The sequence below is a fragment of the Podarcis pityusensis genome, assembly GCF_964106645.2.
Source record: "Podarcis pityusensis genome assembly, chromosome: 5".
Lineage (NCBI taxonomy): Eukaryota > Metazoa > Chordata > Lepidosauria > Squamata > Lacertidae > Podarcis > Podarcis pityusensis.
In genome coordinates, this window is record NC_138032.1 from 6,371,109 (window position 1) to 6,385,993 (window position 14,885).

The window sequence follows — 14,885 nt, forward strand, 5'->3', positions numbered from 1 at the left end:
CTTTACTGATGACACAGACGCTCCTCTTGAAGGAAATCTGAAAACCACGCCCAGTAAGCTGTGGGACACTTAGCAAGTTGCTTGCAGCGCCTGGAACATAAAGTACACCACTGATGGTTGTGTGCAAACTTGCAAGTTTCACAGTCCCTTCTCCTGCGATTTGCAACGTCCTTCCGTCAGCCAGGTGGATCTCACCTTCCTGAGGCTTGAAGGAGATAAATAGATGGCGGTCCTTCGAAACGTGGCGGCTCGCACCTGAATCGATAATAAATCTGCCTTTGGCTGTTGGAGCAGTCTTTTCAGCAAGCAAACCCTTGTTTTCCTTCGGCGTGGGCCTTTTCAGCTTGCCCCCCTGCTGCTCCTGGCCACCAGACGTGCCTTTAGCCTTTGGTGAAGCAGTGCCAGCAAACATAGCCTTGTTTTCCACTGGCGTGGGCTTTTGCAGCTTGCCCCCCTGCTTCTGGTCAGCAGACGTGCCTTTAGCCTTTGGTGAAGCAGTGCCAGCAAACACATCTTTGTTTTTCCCTGGCGCGGGCTCTTCACCCTCCCTCTGCTTCTGGCCATCTGCAGGCATCTGTCTTTGTTTACCTCTGGCCTTCCGGCCTCGGCAAAGACAATGACCTTGGTTCCCACGAGAAACAGAGCTCTCAGCTGCCGACTCCTTGGCTCCCCCTGGAGGCTGGAATGCTGCCTGGGATGACGTGACGGTCAGCTCCCCCTGCAGCTTGCAACCGGTGCCCTCAGCATCCCTGCATTCACTCGCATTCTGGGAAACAGCTAGGACCTCCGATGCAGTCAAATTCTGGGCTGGGATGACTGGCTTGTGAGCTTTCATCAAAGCATTCCACATGCCACGTGCAGTCAGATTGCCAGCTAGCGTCTTTATCTCCTCCAGAGAGACGGACAAGACGATTACGTCTATCGCCCTCAAATTTTCGGCCTCCCATTTCTCTGTCAGAGGAACTGGGGGGGGCTCAGAAACGGTATGCCACACCCCAAACTGACGCAGCAAAGATTCACACCATTTTGCCCAGGTTTCATAATTGTGCCGATTTAACTTTGGGCACTCCTCAGCCTGAGAAGCTTGGAAAAACTCCATTTCAGCTTTTCCTTTGAGCCGGGAGTCTCTTATGCCTTCAAAGACTCCTTATCTTGGCAGCCCATTAATCACGAACTCTCTGGCTTGGCTCCCAGAGCCATTAATCTGCCGGAGTTCCAAAGGCTCCTTCCGAGGTAAACAGAGAAAAACCTCTCTTTCGCTTTTGACATACCTCTCAGACGCAGTCTGTTGCAGCTTTACTCTCCTGTTGGTGCTGTGAATCTGGGCCCATAACCTTGTTGTTGGGATACTGCCAGGGAGATAGCGTCCATCTGAGCCCCCATGCCGGCTGCCGGTCGTCCATCGATCTCTGTAGCCACGCAGACCCAGCAATTAGCGACACGAAGCCTTGGAAATTGACTGCCACATTCCAGGCTCGTGCACATCCTTTATCAGCAGAAACACAGCCAGAAAGCTTGCACCGCAGAAGAGCAGAAGAGCATATTTACAGACTTTATTTAGCGTTGAACAGAACAAAGAAAAACATGACCGTTCTGTGTCAGCATCTCTGCCCGACTGAAATCGAAAGGAAACAGCAAGCATAAACATCCTGTGAACAGGACATGCGCAGACTCTGTTACTCACAAAGCCTGCTCCCTTTTAAGGTGGAACGGAAATATCCTAACAATTAATACTGAAAAGCACAAAATCATATAAAAGTTGAAAATATGCATTAAAAACTACTGATCAAAAATATTTAATGTATACTGTTAAACTGAGGAAGGAGGAGAGAACACCCTCAAAGAAAGAATGGTTTATGAAAATCTTGGAATATGCAGAGATGGCAAAAATTGATAAAAGATACCGATCTAGAATCTTTTAAAGAAGATTGGAAAACATTTGCAGCCTATATAAAAAGTTATTTCCCATATGTAAAGACCACAGCGTGGTTTGAAGTGTAAGAAAACAGCAGAATATATTAAGAAACATGTTGGAGAGGATGAAATTAGATACGATGGAACTTTAAAATGCAATTGTATGTAATTCAAGTTATAAACAATGATGCAGGGTGAGTGGGAAGTCACTTGTTTTGTTGAATTGGAATATAATTGTTGTATAACAAATATAACTTTCTAAATGGAAAAAAGAATAAAATATTATTATATTAAAAAATAGACTGACCACATAAATCCTCAGCATTCATTCATGGCAGCCTCTCAACATGGAATTAACCTGCAGGTGCTATTCAGTTTCTTAAGCCTGGTGTCAGTGATGTTGCTTCACTGACAGGGAATGAGAAAGCAGGCATAGAGAGCAAACATATAAGAGTGGTATGCAGAGGGAAGGGAGAAGCAGCAGGGAGCAGCCATAACTTGAGCTCTGAACATACGGAAGAAGCTACAGAAGGGAGGGAGACTGAAGCTCTTGTATTAAGTTGAAATATCCAACTGCAGTTTTTAAACACATCATTCCTCTCCTGTCTTTTGACCCTAATGGTAGCTGGCAAAGCAACATGGAAATATTTTCACCCTATGGACAGGACATCTACCCATTGTAGTACTGTCTGGATTCCAAGCAGTGAAAGAAGCGCTCACTGACCACTCTGAAGAATTAGACGAGCGATCACAGACTCCTTTCCTTAGGACTATGATAAAAGGAAAAGGTAAGTAGTGAAAAATAAGAATTTCTCCTGGTATTTTCCCAAGAGAAAACGTTTAAAGGGCTGTCCAGAGCAAAGTTTCTCTATTATTGTTGCACTCAACAAGAAATGGGTTACCTAGGAGTGAACAACTAGGGGCTGAGGTCCTTTCAGTGCCCCCCTAAAATATTTGAGGGGACCACCAGGCTCCCCCTAAGTTCATGACAATTGCCATTCTAATGGTGGGCATGAGCTGCATAATAATAATAATAATAAATTTTATTTATACCCCACCCTCCCCAGCCAACACCAGATATAAAATAATTGATTGAAATACAACTTAAAAAACAAGATTAAACATTAAAATGCAGCCTCGTTTCAGCAGAAATTCAAAAACTTTTTGGGGATGAAAATGTCAAGTCTGGTTGGGGAAAAAATCCAGACTGGTCCTATGTGGGCCAGAAAAAAGCCAGGGAAGTCCCCAAGTAGGAGTTCCATCACAGAAGGAAAAAGGGGAAAAGAAAGAGGGGGAGGGAATCAAGTTAATTCCAAGCCAAAAGCGAGGCGGAACAACTCTGTCTTACTGTCCCTGCAGAAAGAAATCAGATCCTGCAGGGCCCTGGTCTCATGAGACAGAGTGTTCCACCAGGCCAGAGCCAGTGTTGAAAAGGCCCTGGCTCTGGCTGAAGCTAATCTGACTTCCTTAGGGCCCAGGACCACTAGGGTGTTGCTATTTATGGACCTTAAGTTTCTCCGTTGGGCATACCAGGAGAGGTGGTTCCGTAGGTATGAAGGTCCAAGCATCTGGTCAGTGTGTCCGGGGCCAAGTCAGTGTGGCCATCCATCAGCAGATAGCGCTGAGTGTCATCAGCATATTGGTGACTACCCAGCCCAAAGCTCCGGACAATCTGGGCAAGGGGCCGCATAAAGATGTTAAAAAGCATTGGGGAGAGGATTGCGCCCTGTGGCACTCCACACACCAAGGAGTGGCATGAGAACATCTCCCTCCCTGGCGCCACCCTCTGTCCCTGACCAGCCATTTACGGGCAATGCTCTGTATCCCCACGTGGGTGAGGCGGTGGTCCAGAAGATCATGATCAACCATGTTGAAAGCTGCTGACAAATCTAAGAGAATCAGCAGTCCCGACCCGCCTCAATCCAGTTGTCTACGGAGATAATCTGTTAGGGCGACCAGAGCCGTCTCGGTCCCGAAACCAGGACGGATCCCGGACTGAAATAGATCTAAAGCTGATGTTTCCTCCAGAAACCTACCAAGCTGTTCAGCAACCGCTCTCTCAATTACCTTACTCAGATATGGAAGATTTGAAACTGGGCAGAAATTGGATAAATCTAAAGGATCTAGTGAAGTTTTCTTTAAGAGCGGACACACCACTGCTTCCTTCAGCTCCCCTGGGAATGTCCCCGTGCCAAAGGACAAATTGATAATTTCAACCAGGGGGATCCGTGCAACATCTGGGCACACCCTAATCAGCCAAGACGGGCATGGATCAAGGAGGCAAGTGGTGGGCCTACCAGCTCAGAGGAATCTATCCACATCAGCAGGGAGTATGCAATCGAAATGATCCAACACTGGACCCAAAGACTGTCGAGGGGCCTCCAGTTCTGTCACTGTATCTAAATTGGCAGGGAGGTCATGGCGGAGCAACAGGACTTTCTTTTTTCTTTTTTTATAAGATATTTATTAAAGTTTCAGCATATTACAAAAATAAGAGAAAAAAAGTAAAAGAAAAGAAAAATACAAAAATGAAAATACAAAGTAAAAACAGATAAAAACAAATCAATCTTTCCTTATCTTATCATTCATTTGCTTGTTTCCCTGACCTCCTCACACCTCCCTTTTTTGTATTCCAGTTCAATTAGTTAGTTCAGCAATTCCTTTCCCTCTTTGATTTTATCTTAATCTTTTATCTTAGTATATTATAACTTTAGATTATCACCTGTTAACAATCCATTTTTACATATTCCTTTATAATATTGCTGCTAAAAACCACTTAACTTCAATCCAACATCATTCTAACATTCTTTAATTTTACAGTGTTTCTGTAAATAGTTTTTAAATTTCTTCCAATCTTCTTCCACCAACTCTTCTCCCTGGCCTCGGATTCTGCCAGTCATTTCCGCCAGTTCCATATAGTCCATCACCTTCATCTGCCATTCTTCCAGAGTGGGTAAATCTTGTGTCTTCCAATACTTTGCAATAAGTATTCTTGCTGCTGTTGTAGCATACATAAAGAAAGTTCTATCCTTCTTTAACACCAATTGGCCAACCATGCCCAGGAGAAAGGCCTCTGGTTTCTTCAGAAAGGCATATTTAAATACCCTTTTCATTTCATTATAAATCATCTCCCAGAAAGCCTTAATCCTTGGGCACGTCCACCAAAGGTGAAAGAATGTACCTTCAGTTTCTTTACATTTCCAACATTTATTATCAGGCAAGTGATAGATTTTTGCAAGCTTGACTGGGGTCATGTACCACCTGTAAATCATTTTCATAATATTCTCTCTTAAGGCATTACATGCCGTAAACTTCATACCTGTGGTCCATAACTGTTCCCAGTCAGCCATCATTATGTTATGTCCAACATCTTGTGCCCATTTAATCATAGCAGATTTCACCGTTTCATCCTGAGTATTCCATTTCAACAGCAAGTTATACATCTTTGACAAAATCTTGGTTTTGGGGTCTAACAGTTCTGTTTCCAATTTTGATTTTTCCACCTGGAAGCCAATTTTCTTATCCAAATTGTATGCCTCCATTATCTGATAATAATGAAGCCAATCTCGCACTTTATTTTTTAGTTTTTCAAAACTCTGCAGTTTCAATTTGTCTCCCTCTTGTTCCAAAATTTCCCAATATTTCAGCCATTTGGCCTACATACTGAGCTTTTTCTGAGCCTTCGCTTCCATCGGTGACAACCACCTTGGGGTTTTATTTATTTATTTTTTTTTTAAAGCAATTTATTGGGTTTTACAATAGAAATAAACATAATAAACAATATAACATTTGTCTTAACATAGTTTCACATTTTCTTTGGACTTCCTCACATCTCCCGCTCCCACTTTCATCGTTATAACATTTTGTCAGCAATTTATCATCTTATTTAGATTCTTATATCCCTTCTATATTTCATAATCTTATAGTTCTCGTAAGGAGTTAAATTTTCACAGTCTTACTTATTTTCTTAAAAACTTCTAAATTTAGTGGTGCTCAGTTATTTTGGTCTAGCATCTTATTTAGCATTCACTCAAATTACAATGTTTTTGTAAATAATTCTTAAATTTCTTCCAATCCTCCTCAATCCTCTCTTCTCCCAGGTCACGAATTCTGCCGGTCATTTCAGCCAGTTCCATATAGTCTATCAGTTGCATCTGCCATTCTTCCAGTGTGGGTAGATCTTGAGTTTTCCAGTGTTTTGCGAGAAGTATCCTTGCTGCTGTTGTTGCATACATAAAAAATGTCTGGTCCTTCTTTGCCACCCCTTGGCCGACAATACCCAAAAGGAAAGCCTCTGGTTTCTTAGTGAAGGTATATTTAAATACCTTTTTCAATTCATTATAAATCATTTCCCAGAACGCCTTCACTTTAGGGCAAGTCCACCAGAGGTGGAAGAACGTTCCCTCACACTCTTTACATTTCCAACACTTATTATCAGACAGGTGGTAAATTTTTGCAAGTTTGACTGGGGTCATATACCATCTATAAATCATTTTCATTACATTTTCTTTCAGAGCGTTACATGCAGTAAATTTCAATCCATTACTCCACAACCTTTCCCAGTCCTCAAACATGATATTATACCCAATGTCCTGTGCCCACCTTATCATAGCCGATTTAACCGTTTCATCTTGTGTATTCCATTTCAACAGCAAGTTATACATCCTTGAAAGTACCTTAATCTTTGGTTCTAACAATTCTGTTTCTAGTTTCGATTTCTCCACCTGGAACCCTAGTTTCTTATCATTTTTAAAAACTTCTTTAATCTGAGCGTAATGTAACCAATCTCGCACTTTGTCTTTCATTTTCTCCAAACTCTGCAATTTCCAATTGTCTCCATCCTTTTCTAGTATTTCCCAATATTTTGGCCATTTAGCCTCCATATTGGGTCTTTTTCGGGCCTTAGCTTCCAGAGGTGAAAGCCACCTTGGTGTTTTATTTTCCAGCAAGTCTTTATATTTTGTCCAGACATTAAACAGTGATTTTCTGACAATATGGTTCTTAAAGGCCTTATTTGCTTTAACCTTGTCATACCATAAATATGCATGCCATCCAAAAGTATTGTTAAACCCTTCCAGATCTAACACATCAGTGTCTTCAAGAAGTAGCCAGTCTTTTAGCCAGCAGAACGCTGCGGCTTCATAATACAACTTTAGGTCTGGCAGGGCAAAGCCCCCTCTTTGTTTTGCGTCAGTTAGTATCTTAAACTTAATTCTGGGCTTTTTGCCCTGCCAGACAAACTTAGAAATATCTCTCTGCCACTTCTGAAAGCACTCCTTTTTGTCCAAAACCTGAAGTGTTTGAAATAAAAACAACATCCTTGGCAATACATTCATCTTGATAGCAGCAATTCGGCCTAACAAAGAAAGTTTCAATTTTGACCAACTATCTAAGTCTCTCTTAATTTCTGACCAGCATTTTTCATAGTTGTCCTTAAATAGACTTAGATTTTTTGCTGTTATGTTTACCCCTAGGTATTTTACTTTCTTAACCACATTAAGTTCCGTCTCATTCTGAAACCTTTCTGACTCTGTATCAGTCAAATTTTTCCCCAAGACCTTAGTTTTCTGTTTATTTAATTTAAACCCAGCCACCCGACCAAAGTCATTAATCAGTTGTAATACTCTTTTCGTGCTAGGCTCTGGCTTCTGCAGGGTCAAAACCAGGTCATCTGCAAAAGCTTTTAATTTGTATTGTTTCTGTCCGACCTGAATTCCTTCCACCAACCGATCCCCTCTAATCATATTCAATAGCACTTCCAGAACCGAAATAAATAACAAAGGGGAGATAGGGCAACCTTGTCGTGTCCCTTTTTCAATTTTGAACTCTTCTGTAACCACATTATTAACTATCAATTTAGCTTTCTGTTCTGAATATATCGCCTCAATCCCATTCTCAAAACCCCGTCCCACTCCCATCTCTTTTAAATTTCCCATCATAAATTTCCAGGAGATATTGTCAAAGGCCTTCTCCGCGTCTATAAAAATTAAAACTGCTTTTGCATTTATATCTGTTTGCAAAAGTTCCAAAATGTCAATAATGTTCCTTGTATTAGCAAACAGATGTCTACCTGGGAGAAAGCCGGCCTGGTCCTTATGAATTACTTCATTTAAAACTTTTTTAAATCTACTTGCCAAAATGTCTGCAAATATTTTGTAATCCACATTTAGAAGGGAGATGGGACGGTAGTTCTTAAGTTGTGTCTTTTCAGCTTCCGACTTTGGTATTAATGTGATGAACGCTTCCTTCCACGACTCCAGTGCCCTCTTCCCCTCCATAATTTCATTGCTGACCTCCATCAAAGGTTGTATCAAATAGTCTTTTAATGTCTTATAGTACTTGGAGGTCAGCCCATCTGGCCCTGGAGATTTGCCGAGTTGCATGTTCTGAATGGCTTGTTCAATCTCCTGTCGTGTTATTTTAGAATTCAGGATTGTCCTATTTTCTTGTGACAATTTAGATAGTCCATTTTTTGCCAAAAATTGTTTAATCTCAACTTCGTCTTGCGGCCCTTGGGTGTATAGTTTTTTGAAATATCTCTGGAAACACTTTCTAATGTCCACTGGATTCTGAATGTTTTTTCCATCAACCTCTAAGTTTGTAACCGTATTTAATCTTTGTCTTCTCTTCAACTGCCAAGCTAGCAGTTTTCCACATTTATTCGCCGACTCAAACGTTTTTTGTTTCATTAATTTAACTTTCCATTCAATTTCCTGATTTATCAATTTAGAATATTGTGTTTGATAAAGTTTAATTTCTCTCAGAGTTGGCTGTGACTTCGGATTCACTCTTAATTTCTTCTCTAATTCTTTTATTTTATCCAAGATCTTATCTTTTTTCTCATTTTGTGTTCTTTTCTTTACTGCATTCTGTTGTATCAAGAATCCCCTCATTACAGCTTTGCTTGCGTCCCAGACGATTCTTTTTTCCACCGTAGTATTCATATTTATCTCAAAATAATCCTTCAAAACTTTTTGGGCCTTCTTGGTAATTTCCTGATCTCTGAACAAATTGTCATTCATCTTCCATCTAAAGGATCCAGTTGGTAGTAGTGTCATATCCATCTTTTCTGCATTATGGTCGGAACAGGTCTTTGGGCAGATTTCCACTTTTCTGACCTTAGGTGCCAGGCCTCTAGAAATCCATATTTGGTCGATTCTTGTCCAGGTCAGTTGGGCTTCAGAAAAGAATGTTCCCTCTCTTCCTAGTGGGTTCTTTGTCCTCCAGATGTCAATCAAATCCATATTGTCAGTCATTTCAAAAAAGGTTTTAGGTAGTCTGCCGTCTTTTGTAACATTTTGACTTTGTGACTTGTCCATGTTAGTTGATACGACCCCATTCATATCTCCCATCATTATGATGTTGTTGTAGTCCAGATAGTCCAGCATTGTCTCCTGCAGCTTCTTGTAAAATTCCGATTTCCCTTCATTAGGTGCATAGATTCCTAATACCAACAGTTTCTCTCCTTGATATTGTATCTCAATAGCCAAAATTCTTCCATGTTCATCTTTAAAATAAGAATTTAGGTGACAGGCTCTCTTTTGCATATATCACCACGCCTCTCTTCTTAACTTTATCCGACGATACAAATTCCTGGCCCAATCTTTTATTTATTAACACTTTTCTGTGGAGCCTCGTCACATGTGTTTCTTGTAAACAGATAATGTCCAATTGTTCTTTTTTTAATATGTGAAATATTTTCTTCCTTTTTTCCGGAATGTTACAACCATTAATATTCCAACTCAGCAATTGCAGAGACATCCTGGATCAATCTGGTTATTTCTCCAGGGGTGGTATCTTCTCTGAATCTTCAGGTTCCCCAGGTGCTGGTGTTGATGCTGGCGTTGCCCCAGGCCCAGAGGGTAATTCAATTCCTTTTTGAAGGTCCTCTCCGTATGTAGCCAAAAATTTGTCTCTCTCTTCCAATGTTCTAACTTTAACCTTTCTCCCTCTAAAGGTAAAAGATATTCCTTGGGGGAATTCCCACCTGAATGGAATTGCGTTGCTCCTTAGTAGTTTAGCAAGTTCAGAATAGGCGGCTCTAAGATCCAGCAGTTGTCTTGGAATATCTTTATAAATTTCAATTCTTCTATCCAAAACCTCCAGTGACTTTCCGTAATGTAGGCCCAAAATCTTATCCCTTTCCTCCTTTGATCTCAACGTTATCAAGCAGTCTCTGGGCCTCTCCTTCTTTATGAATCTTCCAAGTCTGAAAGCTGACACAATTTTAAAGTCCTTTTCTTCCAAATTCCAGAACTTGGATAATTCTTTGGTCAAAAACTCAGTTAGATTTCCTTCTTCTGCCTCTTGTAATGATCTAATCCTCAAATTATTCTCACGATTTCGCAGTTCTATCATTGAAAGATAAATCTGATGTTCCCCAACTTGTTTGGTGAGTGGTCTTACCTCTTGCTCTAAATTTTCCAATTTTTGTCTGGTATCCTCAGCCAATTTCCGATTTTCTGCTGAGGCCTCCGTTAACTGTCCAATTGCTTGTGTATTCTGTACCACTTGTATGGTTAATTTATTTAGACATTCTGTATTTTTGTCAATCTTTGCTGATTGCACATCTACTTTCTTGTCCAAAGCTTCCAATTTTTCAAAGATTTTGTCTAGAACAGAAACAGATGCTCCTGAGGCCATATCTTCCAATTGTAACTGCTCTGCTTCACCCTCTCCCTCTTTTGCCTGTGACAAGGCAACTTCTTCAACTTCTACTTCTGAGGGCAAAGTAGGTACAGATGATCTACGTGTCTGCGAGGCTGAGGTTAGAGTTGTTAAAGTTGTTTGTCTAACTCTCCCTCTTTTTCTTGTGCCACTCATTCCAACGTTATCTATCAGTCAAGGTCACACTGAGTTATTCCCATGGGAATAGAAAGGCCCAGAGCAAGCAAACAGCAAGGGAATCGAAAGTAAATGTACATGTAAAGTCACTGTTTTAATCCAATCCTCTAGAGGGAGCTTAAAATGTCTTTCAGAGTCTAATTTAATATCCAAGAACCTTCAGATACAAATGTTTAGCAGAGTTTATAAATGGTCACTTTGTTACAGACAGTGCTTATTTGTCTCCAAAAAGAATGTTTCAAATTTAAAAGGTCTCAATACCCTCAGATTGTTGCAAGTTCCAATATAGAGTATCCAAATCTGCAGTACTGACAGCTCAATCTCTCAATGCTCAGGCAGCTCCGGACTCTGGGTTTCACCTTCTAATTTGTAATCCAATAAAAGGAGGAAAGTCAAGTGCAAGTAATAATTCCAAATCTTTATCTTAAAGTCTTTACTTTAAGTTGCAAGTTCAGTAGATGCTTAGATCTGTAAAGTTTAAAATCTCTTTCTTTCAGCCTCCACTCCTCCAGCTAGTTGCTTTTTTCAAGTTCAATGGCTGCGGAAGACGGACTTCCTGTTTCCACGTCTCTCCGCTTTCAGCCAAGTTCAAGCCAATTAAGATTTTTCGTTTAAAGTCTCTAATTTCAAGTGATTCAGTCTTTACTCACGAATAAGTTGCTTTTCATCCGAATCCGAATTTTGACAGGAAAAGGGATCAGCGCTCACCGGCAGCAGCAGCGCGGCTTCGCTCCACAGACTGTGAAACAGCTCTCAGCGCCGCAACCCCCCTCCACGCTCCGGAGCCCCTTACGGGGTTCCTTTCGCGTTTGGAGGGTCGCTCAAGGCGCCCGCCGAGCCTCAAGACCCCAAGCTCTTGCTGCCTGGGGTTTTCCGAAGTGGGTCTCCGCTTCGCCGTAGCGGACGACCCGTTGTCTGCGGAGCCTCCTCTCCCGTTCAGAAGAGGACCGCCATTGCCGTTCGCGCCGCCCCCGGAAGTCCGGGGGGTTTTATTTTCAAGTAGGTCCTTATATCTTATCCAGACATTAAACAATGCTTTCCTGACAATATGATTTTTAAATGCTTTATGTGCTTTGACCTTATCATACCACAAATATGCATGCCATCCAAATACATTATTAAAACCTTCTAAATACAAAATGTCTGTGTTTTCAAGAAGCAGCCATTCTTTCAGCCAGCAAAAAGCTGCTGATTCGTAATAAAGTTTAAGGTCTGGCAGGGCAAATCCACCTCTTTCCTTTGCGTCCGTTAGTATTTTAAATTTTATTCTAGGCTTCTTGCCCTGCCAGACAAATCTAGAGATATCTCTCTGCCACTTCTTGAAACAATCCATTTTATCCAAAATTTGCAGTGTTTGAAACAAAAACAACATTCTAGGCAGTACATTCATTTTTATCGCAGCAATGCGGCCTAGCAGTGAAAGCTTCAAATTTGACCAAATTTCTAAATCTTTTTTCACTTCAGTCCAGCATTTTTCATAATTGTCTTTAAATAGATTCCCATTTTTAGCTGTCATGTTAATCCCCAGGTATTTCACTTTCTTAACCACTGTTAAACCTGTCTCATTCTGAAACCTCTCTCTCTCAATCGCTGTTAAATTTTTCTCTAAGACCTTTGTTTTTAACTTATTCAGTTTAAATCCTGCAACCTGACCAAATTCTTGAATCAGTTCCAAAACTCTTTTAGTACTAGATTCTGGCTCCTGTAATGTCAATACTAAGTCATCTGCAAATGCTCTCAATTTGTACTGTTTAGCTCTGACTTGTATACCTTTAACCAATTGGTCCCTTCTAATCATATTCAGCAGGACCTCCAGGAACGAAATAAAAAGCAATGGGGAGATTGGGCAACCTTGTCATGTCCCTTTTTCTATCTTAAATTCCTCCGTCACCATGTTATTAACAATTAATTTAGCCTTTTGTTCTGAATAAATTGCACTTATACCATTTCCAAAGCCTTGACCTACCCCCATCCCCTGTAGGTTCTTCTTCATAAAACTCCAAGAAATGTTGTCAAAAGCTTTCTCCGCATCCACAAATATCAGAACTGCCTTATAAACTGAACACTTATAATTTTTCTAAAATATTGATTATGTTTCTCATATTATCAGACAAGTGTCTACCCGGGAGAAAGCCTGCTTGATCTTTATGAATCTCTTCCACTAACACTTTTTTTAGTCTTTTAGCCAAAATATCTGCAAAGATTTTATAATCCACATTAAGCAGTGATATGGGGTGGTAGTTCTTGAGCTGCGTCTTTTCAGTCTCTGTTTTCGATATAAGTGTGATATACGCTTCCTTCCACGACTCTGGTGCCTTTTCCCATCCAATATTTCATTACAGACTTCCTTTAAAGGTTGTACTAACCATTCTTTTAAAGATCTGTAGTACCTAGAAGTCAGTCCATCTGGTCCTGGAGATTTACCTAATTGCATATTCTGAATGGCACCTTCTACCTCCTGTTCAGTTATTTTATAATTCAACATTAATTTGTTTTCTTGAGAGATTTTTTGTAATCCATTTATTTTCAAAAATCGATCTATATCAATTTCTTTCTGTGGCCCTTGTGTATATAATTGTTTAAAGTACCTCTGGAAACAGTTTCTAATCTCGACTGGGTTCTGTATGTTCTTTCCTTCCACTTCTAGATTTATAATAGTGTTTAGTTTTTGTCTTTTTTTCATTTGCCAGGCCAACAATTTCCCACATTTATTAGCCGACTCAAATGTCTTTTGTCTCATTTGTTTAATTTTCCATTCTATTTCCTGATTCATCATTTTCATATATTGTACTTGATATAACTTTATTTCTCTCAAGATCTCTTGCGACTTTGGTTTTGCTCTCAATTTCTTCTCACTTTCCTTTATTTTCTCCAAAATTTTATCTTTCTTCTCATTTTGGATTCTCTTCTTTATTGCATTCTGTTGTATCAAGAACCCTCTCATAACCGCTTTGCTTGCGTCCCAGATAACTCTTTTTTCAACATTAGTGTTCATGTTTGTCTCGAAATAGTCTCTCAAGGTTTTTTGGGCCTTCTTAGTCACTTCTTCGTCTCTAAATAAGGTGTCATTCATCCTCCATCTGAAAGAGCCAGTTGGTGTTAGTTTCATCTCCATCTTCACGGCATTATGGTCGGAGCAGGTTTTTGGACAAATTTCCACTTTTCTTGTCTTTGGTGTCATTCCTCTAGTTACCCATATTTGGTCAATTCTTGTCCATGTCATTTTGTCTTCAGAGAAGAAGGTTCCCTCTCTACCCAAGGGATTCTTTGTTCTCCAGATATCAACTAAGTCCAAATTGTCTGTCATCTCAAAAAATGTTTTTGGTAGTCTACCATCCTTAGTGACTACCTGTCTTTGTGCCTTATCCATATTTGTAGATACCACTCCGTTCATATCCCCCATCAAAATCACATTGTAGTCCAAATAGTCCATCAAGGTCTCATGCAGCTTTTTAAAGAATTCAGATTTCCCCTCATTTGGTGCATAAACTCCTAGTATCAAAAAATTCTCTCCTTTTATTTGAATTTCAATTGCCACAAATCTTCCTTGCTCATCTTTAAAGATAAATTTCGGTGATAAACTCTCCTTTGCATAAATCACTACTCTTTTTTTTAACTTTGTCTGATGAGATGAACTCCTGGCCCAGTCTTTTGTTGATCAATACTTTTCTATGTAGCCTTATCACAAGTGATTCCTGTAGACAAATCAAGCCCAATTGTTCCTTTTTCAATAAATGAAAAATTCTTTTCCTTTTCTGGGGGGAGTTGAGACCATTAGTATTCCAGCTTAATAGTTGCAGAGCCATGATGTAGTTACTTTGCTTTACCTCCAACTGCGCCAAGTGTTTGTTCTTGTTCTGTCGGTGGTATCGCTTTCTCTAAGCAGTCCAGTCCAAAAGGTAGTTTTGCTATGTCTAGTATTCCTCTTTCTAGTGCTCTTAGCTCTTCTCCAGATTCTTTCTGCAAACCTTCCCCGTGATCTTTCAAAAATCTTTCTATGTCGTCCACTGATCTTATTTTTATCTTTCTTCCTTTGAAGCTAAAAGATAGGCCTTGGGGAAATTCCCACCTAAAGATAACTCTGTTGCTTCTCAACAGGGCGACCAAATCTCTGTAATTGGACCTGA

The 14,885-nt window shown here is 40.3% G+C and overlaps 1 protein-coding gene and 1 long non-coding RNA gene across 2 annotated transcripts in view; one reads left to right on the plus strand and one right to left on the minus strand.

Moving 5' to 3' along the window:
• LOC308478401 (cytochrome P450 2J4-like) overlaps positions 1–14,885 on the minus strand; it is a 439,957-nt gene that overhangs the window by 404,198 nt on the left and 20,874 nt on the right. The window lies entirely within an intron of this gene.
• Positions 1–14,885, plus strand: part of LOC308478525 — a 164,383-nt gene that overhangs the window by 7,484 nt on the left and 142,014 nt on the right. The window contains exon 2 of the long non-coding RNA XR_013987102.1: positions 2,540–2,709. This is a non-coding gene — a long non-coding RNA (uncharacterized lncRNA). The remainder of the gene's footprint in view (positions 1–2,539; positions 2,710–14,885) is intronic.